At 31.8% G+C, this 10,673-nt stretch overlaps 1 pseudogene; it reads left to right on the top strand.

Moving 5' to 3' along the window:
• Positions 1–8,069, top strand: part of LOC109346998 — a 12,123-nt pseudogene extending 4,054 nt beyond the window's left edge.

Here is a 10,673-nt window from a genome sequence, read left to right as displayed (position 1 = left end):
ATATACATGTATTTATGTAATGCATGAACATATTATGAATGACATATCTCATGGATGGAATGATTTAAAAGATATATGCATATGAGACATGTATTAGGTGCCCTAAGCCTTGACTCAACTTAAACTAGAATCTAGTCTAAGCCTAGTACCAAATAAAGACTTAAGCACGCTGATTTGTTGGTGATCTTCAAGCTCTTATAGGCACAAGTTGTCCTCGTCAAAACCATGACATACAAGGAGAGCTTTCCAAAGTGTTCCTCTTGACATGCACACTTTCAAAATCGGGGCGCGACAAGTAGCTTAGGTTTAATTTCAAAGTTATCTAAAAATAGTTTTGAAAATTGTGAATCATATAGTCAAACAAAAATAACTAAAAACCACATAAATCACTAGTGCGAGAATCTGAGCCTTTGGTTTTGATGCACTCTGATATATGTGAATTAGATGAAATGTTAACTAGAAATGATAAATGTCATTTAATCATTTTTATTGATGATTGCTCTGATTTTACATATGTTTATCATATGAAAAATAAAAGTGAAGTGTTTGACATGTTTACGTTATATGTGACTGAAATTGAAAATCAACTCAACTAGAAAATAAAGAAACTCAAAAGTAATAGAGGTACTGGGTATGATTCTAGCATATTTAAGGATTTTTTTAATGGAATGACATTATTCATGAAACAATTGAACCATATTCACCTGAAATGAATGGTAAAGCTAAAAGAAAGAATAAAATATTAACTGTAGTCGTAGTTATAATGTTAAGTTCTGGTGCAGCACCCTCTTGGTGAGGTGAAATTTTATTAACTGTAGGCTATGTGTTAAATAGAGTCCTCAAAGCTAAAAGTAAAATTTTCCCATATGCGTTTTTTTAAGAATAAACAATCAAAATTGTCTTATTTGAGAACTTGGGTTGTTTGACTTATGTCCAGATACCAGACCCCAAGAGAGTGAAACTCGCAAGTGGCGCTATAAATGTGTATTCATTAGGTATATTGTAAAGAGCAAGACATGCAAGTTTTATGTCCTTAACGGAAAAGTGATCATTGAATCTAACGATTTCTAATTTTAATGAAAATAAATTCTCTTTTAATTGAGAAATAGTAAGGGCACATCAATTAGTCACATACATATGATTAGTGATAATGATAAAAATGAATGGTTGGAAATACAACCTAGAAGAGTTAAGAGATCAAGATATACTAAAGAGTATGGACCTAATTATATAGTTTTTACATTGGAGGATGATCCATCAACTCTCCAAGAAGCCTTGACTTCTTTGGATGTTGATTTGTGGCAAGAGGTCATAAATGATGAAATGAATTCTCTAGAGTCTAACAGGATTTGACACTTAGTTGACTTTCCTCCTGATTGCAAACGTATTGATTGTAAGTGGGTATTGAAAAAGAAACTGAAACACGACGGCACAACGGATAAATTCAATGCTCGCCTTATAGCCAAGGGTTTCAGGTAAAGGGAGAATGCAGATTTCTTTGACACATTTTCACCTATTACTATAATAAAATCCATTAGAGTACTAATATCGCTCATTGCGATACATGATTTAGCAGTACATCAAATAAATGTTAAGACCGCCTTTTTAAATGGCGATTTGGAAGAATAAATCTATATGGAACAACCTAAAGATTTTGTAATCCATGGTGAGAAAATAAGGTTTGCAAATTACATTAGTCGTTGTATGACTAAGCAAACACCTAAATAGTGGCATGAAAAGTTTGACAATTTAGTTGTCTCGAATGGATTTAAGGTGAATGAAAGTGTCAAATGCAATTATTACAAATCAGAAAATGACATTTGCACTATCATATGTCTCTATGTAGATGATCTACTCATATTTAGTTACAACACTCATGTTGTGAATGATGTGAAATCATTATTGTGTAACAACATTGATATGAAAAACCTAGGAGAGACAAATGTAATTATTGGTATAAAAATTACTAGGTCAAAAGAAATTATTTCTTGGGATCAATCTCACTATGTGGAAAAGATCTTAAAGAAATATAAATAATTTTACTGTAATCCTGCTAGCACACGATATGATCCAAATGTAAAACTTTTTAGGAACACTAGAGAAGGTGTAAGTTAAACTTAGTATGTTAGCATCATTGGCAGCCTTCAATATGCCACTAGTTGTACTAGACCCGACATAGCCTATGTCGTGAGATTATCATGCAAGTTTATCAATAGACCTAGTATGAAGCATTGATTTGCTATAGAAAGGGCAATGATGTACCTTAAAAAATAATAAACCTTGGATTATACTACATAATGTTTTCAGTTGTACTATAAGGATACACCTATGTTGTTTGGAACACTCTTTCATATGATTCAAAAGTAACCAGTGACTATATATTTAGCATAGCTAGTGGGGCTATTTCTTGGAAGTCAAATAAATAGATTATTTTAGCTCAATCTACAATGAAAGCTAAGATGATAGCACTAGCTAGTGAAGAAGCAAGTTGGCTAAGAAGCTTGCTTGCAAAGATTCCCCCATGGGAAAAGCCGATACCAACCATGTTGATCCATTGTGATAGTACTGTGGCTATTGCAAAGATTGAGAATCGATTTCATAATTGTAAGAAATGACAAATATGTCGTAAGCACATCATCGTTAGAGTGTTACTCTCTACAGGAGCTGTTAGAGTGAATCATGCATGCACTAAGAATAGCTTAGCAGATCCTTTGATAAAAGGACTAGCTAGAGAGGAAATCCATAATACCTCTAAGAGTATGGGACTATTGCCCTTAAATGAATACCACTCATGATGGTAACCCGACCTAACTGACTAGAGATCCCAAGAAATAAGCTTAATGAGTAAAAACAAGTTGTGAAGTAATATGAGAATGAACATGCTATAAAATTATGAGAAGCATGATTCCTGCAGTATATGTAAGGATGAATTAAACTCTTAATGAGATTCATACTCCAATTGGAGTGGATACCTAGACTACATGAGTATTCTTGATATACTCACCTATGTGAATGTGGAAGTGAGGGTCGCTTCCTATGAAATTTAGGGGCATAAATTTATAAAGCATTCACTATACTAGGATAGATGTGCATGACCTATAACATACATGCTTTACAAAATACACATTTGAAAATGTTGTGTATAGTTTGATACTAGAGATAGAGTTCAAGACTACGAGTCACTGTAGTAAAATCTGGATCTTATTCACTATGTAAAGTTTCAAGTCACATGACACATTTGTTTATGCACAATCTTATTGAGACCACAAAAATCCCCGAAAATCATTTTTTTAATTTCAAGTGGAGGATTATTGGAAATTGCATGCCTTAAAGACATATTAATGGGTCCATTATGAGGACTCTTGAGGGTGTGAAATAAAAAAATTCTCGAAGTCCTACAATGCTTGGAGGAATAATGTTGAAAGATTTTATTAAGTCTTAAGTGTCAACCTTGGGATGTGCCCCAAGGGGTACAATGAGTTTTGTGAGTGAGTGATGACTCATACAAACAGAACCTCTCCATACACACACACCCACCACCACCATCACCTTCTCCTTCTCCATCGTCTAGTCGGCTTAGTTTGTGTTCAGGTGGGGTTCGGGCTTGGGCTCAACATTCTTTTTAAATAAAATTATTTTTTTAATTATTTTCAATGGGCTTGGACATGTGGCTGACCAAGTCAACACCGTGTGGCACACATGTGACTGAGTCAGCATACGGTTGGAGAGTGAGGGGTAGGAACTCGATCAAGGGAGGAGAATTCGGGTGAGACTTTTTCTCAACCGTCGAATTGTGTGGCCGTTTGAGACTTACCACGTAGTTGGATCTTCGGATGGAGGAGACGTTGCAGGCCTCAGACTATTAATAGAGGCTTCCTCCCTTCATTATTCTTTGTCCCAAGTTGAGTACGTTTTTACTCAACTTCTTCTTTCTCCTTCATACTCTTCATCGACGCATTTCCGGCAAACTTCTCCCATTTTCTTTCTATGACACTAAGAATTGGCAAAGACAACCAAATTGTGAGAATTTCGAGAACTGACACTGATAGTTAGATTGTAGGAAAGAATTGGTACGAGTAGTCATACAATGAGTATTTCGAGAATTGGCACTGATAGTCATATTATGGTGTATACAAGATTGATTCTTATAGTGTAGTAAGAAATCGAATAACAAAGAATTGGGTTGTTTTATCTTGGGAGTGATTGATTATCTGCTTGCACATTTTGGTCAGTACTACGAAACGTCTTAAAAAGATCAACATGGTCGTGACTCAACTAGTAAATATTATTTCGTGTAATTTAGAATTGTTGCAAGCTATATTAACAATATATATCATTTAACTCACTTAGTGTTAGATAATAGCATCCTTAATTATTTACAACAAAAATAATTTTTTGAAGAGCAGCAATTAATAAATTACATGTCAATAGATGTTGGTAATAAGTGAAGAATTTGTCACAATTAAATTGGTGTAATGTATCACATCTGAACACTTATATAGAGTTATGTAACGAATAAGAATGATTTTCGGGTTGATTATAATGTACATTATTATTTTTCATGGCACTTTACTTTTTATGATGGTGGACGAGGATTACTCTTCGAGATGATGCCAACCAACACAAATGGCCCTTATATATTAAAAAAATATGTTTCCATATTCCTACTCAATCAAACTTTATAAAATAATATAAAAATATCAATTTCTGATTTTATGATCTTTTTTTTAGTTAAATAATATTTCTTAGTTGAATAGGAACACAAAATAAGACAAGAATAAAAACACCTAATCCTAATTCATATGTAATAAGAGAGAAGATAACAAAGGTGGAAGAGTTTGATTGAAATGTTGTCTACATTAAGAGAAGACAAAGGCACGTGTTAATGAATGTAGAGGTTTTTAGTGCACAACTAGAACTAGGTCCTTTCCTTTTTTTGATTTTTTTGATTTTTCATTTGGGAAATATCTTGCATGTAAAGTATAATAGCTTTAGTGTGTATAAAATAATGAATAAAATCATATCTACCTAAACTTCTCAAACTCTTCAAGCATTAGGAAAACAAATACTGTTCCATGTTAATTGTAGAAAAAAAACATAATTCAATTATAAAAAAATAAAAACACTCTCATTATGTCACTATCTTACTACTTGTGCACAAGATTTTAAATCTTGTTCTACACTATTAACCATTGTTTAAAACATTTGGTTGTACTTACCATTATTGGTTTCCTTGTCTTCTCTATATAAACTCACTAATCACATTCACATTTCTCACCTCTCTTCCAACTTTCTATGTACTTAGTAGTTAGTTTTGTATACCAATAGCTACATACTATAGCATAAGAGTGACTTTGTCCTAGACTAATCAGAATTTGCCAACAAATGAAAAATAATACTTCATTTTAATTTTGTTTTACAAAAATAATATATTAATATTCATATATTTAGATTTAAGTAAGTGGAACAGAGAATATAGTTGAATTGGTGAAAGATGATATGTTTTTTATATTTAGTCATTTTCCAAAGAGAATAAAATATCTCCTTATACTAGAATATAACTTATCTCTTTAAATTCACTCATTATTTGACATGTGTTTTCTTTTTCTTCCCTCTAAAAGTTTTCATTTTAAACTATATTATAAAAAATATAGAAAATACACATGTCAAATAACGAGTAAATTTAAAGAGATAAATTATCTCTTGATATAAAGAGATGCATTATTCTTTTTTCCAAATTAGCCACACAAGACACTACCATTCAAAGTAATCACACACTAGACATTCACAACTCTTATTTAATTTCTTTGTTCCATTATGCCTTCACTCTTAGAAGCCTTTAGATCTCACCCCATGAACCTTCACCACTTCAACAAGGCCATGACTTCAACTCTCTACAAGAACTTCCTGATTCCTACAATTGGACACAACTCAATGAGAATGAGACTGTCCTAGTTATTGATCTCAATGACCCTAATGCTTCAAAACTCATAGGCCATGCATGCAAAACTTGGGGTGTTTTCCAAGCCTATAACCCTCTTAAGTGAGATTGAGAGAGTGTCTGGTTTTGCAGTATTTTAAATTATAGTTGCAGTCACGGATGTAATTAATGTGATTATAGTCATTGCGGTTGTTGCGATGTGAATTACTTTGTCAGTAAGAAAAAATATTTTTGAAATCAATGCGACCCATGCGGTTACATTTACATTGTGGCCTGATGCAGCCGATGCAGTTATGTTACGGTCCGATGTGGCCACATCATTATGATTCAGTGTGATACGGTTGCGGCAATCACCATAACCACAATATATTGTAGCCGTATTATATGATGTGATCCACAATTTGAATCACTATTTGGTTGTAAAACTGAAAACTTAACACAAACATGTTTTGATTATAGACTTGTAGTTTTTCTTTCTCACTTTTAGAGAGTTTGCATATTTGTTGTGACCTATACATACATGGCATGTGTGACAAAATTATAGTTAAGTTGTCTTTATAACATAATTCTGAGTTAGAGCTAACAGAATGAGTTGTTCCGAGGAGGTCAATCTAACAATTTTTGTCATGTGTCATCATCCTATTTAGCATTAGACTTTCTAGTATTAGAGAGTATCCCTTTTCAATAAAGGAGTGTGCGTATAAAAGTGATCTTCAATGACTCTAACCTTGTGTAACGATCGTGAACTCATCGAGTCACACGCAACCCTAACTGCAAGAAAATAGCATTGGATCACGTTAAAAAAGTTCCCTAGAATTAGGATTAGGCAAATATTTTTTGACCCCAATAATCCTTGGCCTTTTTTGCTTGGCTTGATTTAAGTGAAAGTGATGAATAAAAATATGCTTTCCCGTTGTGATCATGATTTCCAAAACTAAAAATCATTATTTTGCACTACTTTTTACACTCATTAATTATGTATAAATTTGTGGTTTTTTTTTATTGGCAAATCTTAATATGTTAGTATTTATTGTAAACGATATTCGAACCCACAAACTCATGCACTTCATTCCTTAAATATTTCTCCTTAAATAACGGATCACCTTATGACACTAAATTTGTGGTTAATTACATAGGTTAGATAACCATCAACATCTAATATATTGGTTAATCTTCAATGCAATTGACTATATATGAATTTATTATCCTTATTAAGGTGTTAAAGAAGTAATACGAGAATATATGAATTGCTTACAAACTATGATCCAAACATGACATACTTTTTTTTCTTTCTTTTTTTGTTGGAAAAGAAAGATATTTTTTTGTTGCTATTTTTTGTTGTGGAGCGATGATGGGTTTAATACTAGGAAAGTCCTAAGCCTAGTTTCTTATCAACCATCACAATGAGAGAAAAGGACCCACCTAAAAGATTTTAGGAATGATGAGAATCTATGACTCTAATTCTTCTTACCACTATTTGTTATTTTGTTGGATTTGAAACTTTTTTCTGTTGTTGTATATTGTGCTGATTTGTCTAAGCACTACCAATTTGAGGGCTCTCTTCTTCTTTTCAGTGATATTGTCATGCAATATGAAGAAGCAATGGAAAAGCTTGCAAGAAAGTTAATGTTGCTCATGTTGGCTTCCTTACGTATTTCAAAAGAAGAACTCAAATGGGCTGGCCCAAGAGGTGAATTTAAAGGGGCTTGTGCAGCCTTGCACTTAAATTCCTATCCGAGTTGCCCGAACCCGGATCGGGCCATGGGTCTTGCCCCACATACTGATTCAACTCTCCTCACAATCCTATACCAAAGTAGTATAAGTGGATTGCAAGTTCTTAGGGAAGGTGCAATGTGGGAGGTGGTGCATCCCCTTCATGGAGGTCTTGTAATCAATGTGGGTGATCTTCTTCACATTTTGTCAAATGGGTTGTACCCGAGTGTGCTCCATCGGGTTCTAGTTAATCGGACCGAACAACGCTTCTCGATTGCTTATCTATATGGGCCCTCGGAAGATGTCCAAATATGTCCACATGAAAAACTAGTAGGCCCAAGTGAGTTGGAATGAGTACCTTGCAACCAAAGCAAAGCATTTCAATAAGGCACTTTCATCCTTTCAACTTTGGTAGTGTTTTGCCTATAAATGAGACTAAAAAATTGGAGTTAGTGTTTTATTATATGTTTTTTTATTATACCCTTTTCAATGAATCTAAATTTACCAAAAACAATTGATCCAAATAATTGATCATGAAGGATCCAAATATTGTTTTAATCTATATTTATAAGAATCATTTCTAGTATTAGAGAGACAATTGCTTAAAAAATAAAAAATAAATCTAATATATTATAACAAATTTATCTTTTTAACTACAATAAAATAATATTTTTGTCATTGATCAATAAAAAAAAGTTTAAAGCACTTGGTAAAGTTATTTATTTTTAATTTAGTCCTTATGGTTCAATGTTTGTTAAATGCTAACATACTAATAATTTCTCTTCAATTTGGTCCATAACATACTAATATTTTGGATTTGATCATTATAGAGTTTAAATTCTTGGATTTGATCCCTCTCATGTGGCACTTCAGAGGCATCAACTAAGAACATGAATTAAATTCATAATAAATAAGTTTAAAAACAATTTGACCAAAACTATTTTTTAATAAGATAGTAAAATTTTAGATATGAAAATGGTTCATACAATTATACTGGTTAAAATCGGTAAAAACCAGTCATACCATTCGGTTTTCAATTGAACCGTATCGATTATATTAACCAATTTCATTTAAAATATTTTTTTATAATGAAAATGACTTACTTTTACTAAAATTTTGATCTAGAGAATCAAAAACACAACTATTATATTTTTTATACATCTAAAACATGGTCTACCACATATATTTTTCAACAAGTGATATAAATAAAAATAGTTATTATTTTCTTTATTAATTTTTCAACGTTAATGTTAATATAAAATATGTATATATCTAACTTCATCGATATGCAGTTTAATTAATGAATCACTGGTTAAACTACTATACCACTATATCAACACCCTAACTGGTTTGATAACCGATACGGTATTAAGGGAAATTTCTCAAGAGAAAATTGTGCGTTAAGCAATGTTGTTCAAGATCAAAGAAAGTGCTTAGAGCAAATTGAACTGCTTGGCCTTCTTCAGTGTAATAATACTTGAGGAAGTCAATGTGATCATAAGGCTTAATGAGTATATCATTCTTTTGGAAATAGTCAATTTTCCTTGTCCACAAGTTTCTCTAGTGCTTTAATAGTGTACTATTCTTTGGGGATAGAGAACAACCTTGTACTATGTCTTGCTTCATTCCCAATCATATATCATCACTATATATGCATGTGAAATGGCAAAAGAAGCCTCCCATTTGACCATCCCTAAAAATAACTTCAACCAAGTTTTCTTGGTCATATTAGTCTTTGGATTGGTTAATCTCATATAAAATTAGTCTATCTCATATAAGTTTGATGATGCATGATTTGTTTTATGATCGGTAATTTGAGTGTTTAACCAATTAATCATGCATGGAGAGAAGGTCCATTTGCGTACTTGGTATAGTGTTTAAAATTATGATTGTCATTGTGGTCGTGATTATAATGTGTTTATCACAATTATAGAAAAAATGTAGTTAACGCAGCTTCAATTATGATAATAAATTATTGTAAATGTTAGGTATTCTAAGTGTGAATGAAGAAGTCTCACATTGAGTAAAATGGATGAGTTAAAGAACATATAAGTATATGGACTCATAGACTTATTGTCTTAAGGTTTTGGATCAAGATGTGGTGTCAAGTCCATTTCTATGCTTCTTTCACTTAGCCTATAAAAAAATATAGTAACCCAAATTTGAAGATATTCCAACAATAAAGATTCCTAAAACTGTAATATATGATAGTTACTAAGTATAATTTATAACATTGTTGAATATAGACTCCCCATATAAGGACAAATAGACCAAAGTGGAAGAGAGTTTTAAACATCTTCACTCATATCCCAATTATTATTATATATTGTAAACATTGAGCTAACTCTTTGTATAATAAAGAACATCATGGCACAAATTCAAATAAATAAAAGTATTAGGGACCCGAGGTAATTATAATATCTTCTGAAACAAGTTGGGTGCAACACCGTTTCATATAAGCCTCTTTAAAAAAAGTGTTATTTTATTTCCTCCCATGCTACTTTTTTTTTATGTTTAAGGTTATGGATATTTTTAAGAAAATATTAAAATATGTAATCATTTGATTAAAATAATTTTAATTAATCCACATTAGAAATCATCATAACGAGAAATGAAAAAAAATAAAAAATATATATAAGTTTAATACATAAGAATATAGTTGAAAAATAAAGTATGTCAAATTTCAAACATATAAAAAGATTTAAAAAGTTCAAACATAAAAATATATATATGGAGGACTGGTTCCAATTAAAGGTAATAAGCCCAAAATTACAAGTAAAAAAATTGAAAAATATGTGTTGAGATTCTTTCATATGAATGACTTTATTTGTCCACTTATTTGATCTAATCATTTTTATATTAATGTTGTCTAGTGTAAAGCATCGCTAGATTCACAGAATGACTAAAATGTTAAGGGTTCAATTCCTAGGAACGACATTTATTTGGAGGGGCAGTCACGAACCCCAAAATGTATTAATTCATTACCATTTTTGACAATAGCTAACTGTTCTCTTATATA

This window comes from Lupinus angustifolius, chromosome LG05 (genome assembly GCF_001865875.1).
Source record: "Lupinus angustifolius cultivar Tanjil chromosome LG05, LupAngTanjil_v1.0, whole genome shotgun sequence".
Classification (NCBI taxonomy): Eukaryota; Viridiplantae; Streptophyta; class Magnoliopsida; order Fabales; family Fabaceae; genus Lupinus; species Lupinus angustifolius.
This window is presented reverse-complemented; position numbering and strand designations above follow the sequence as displayed.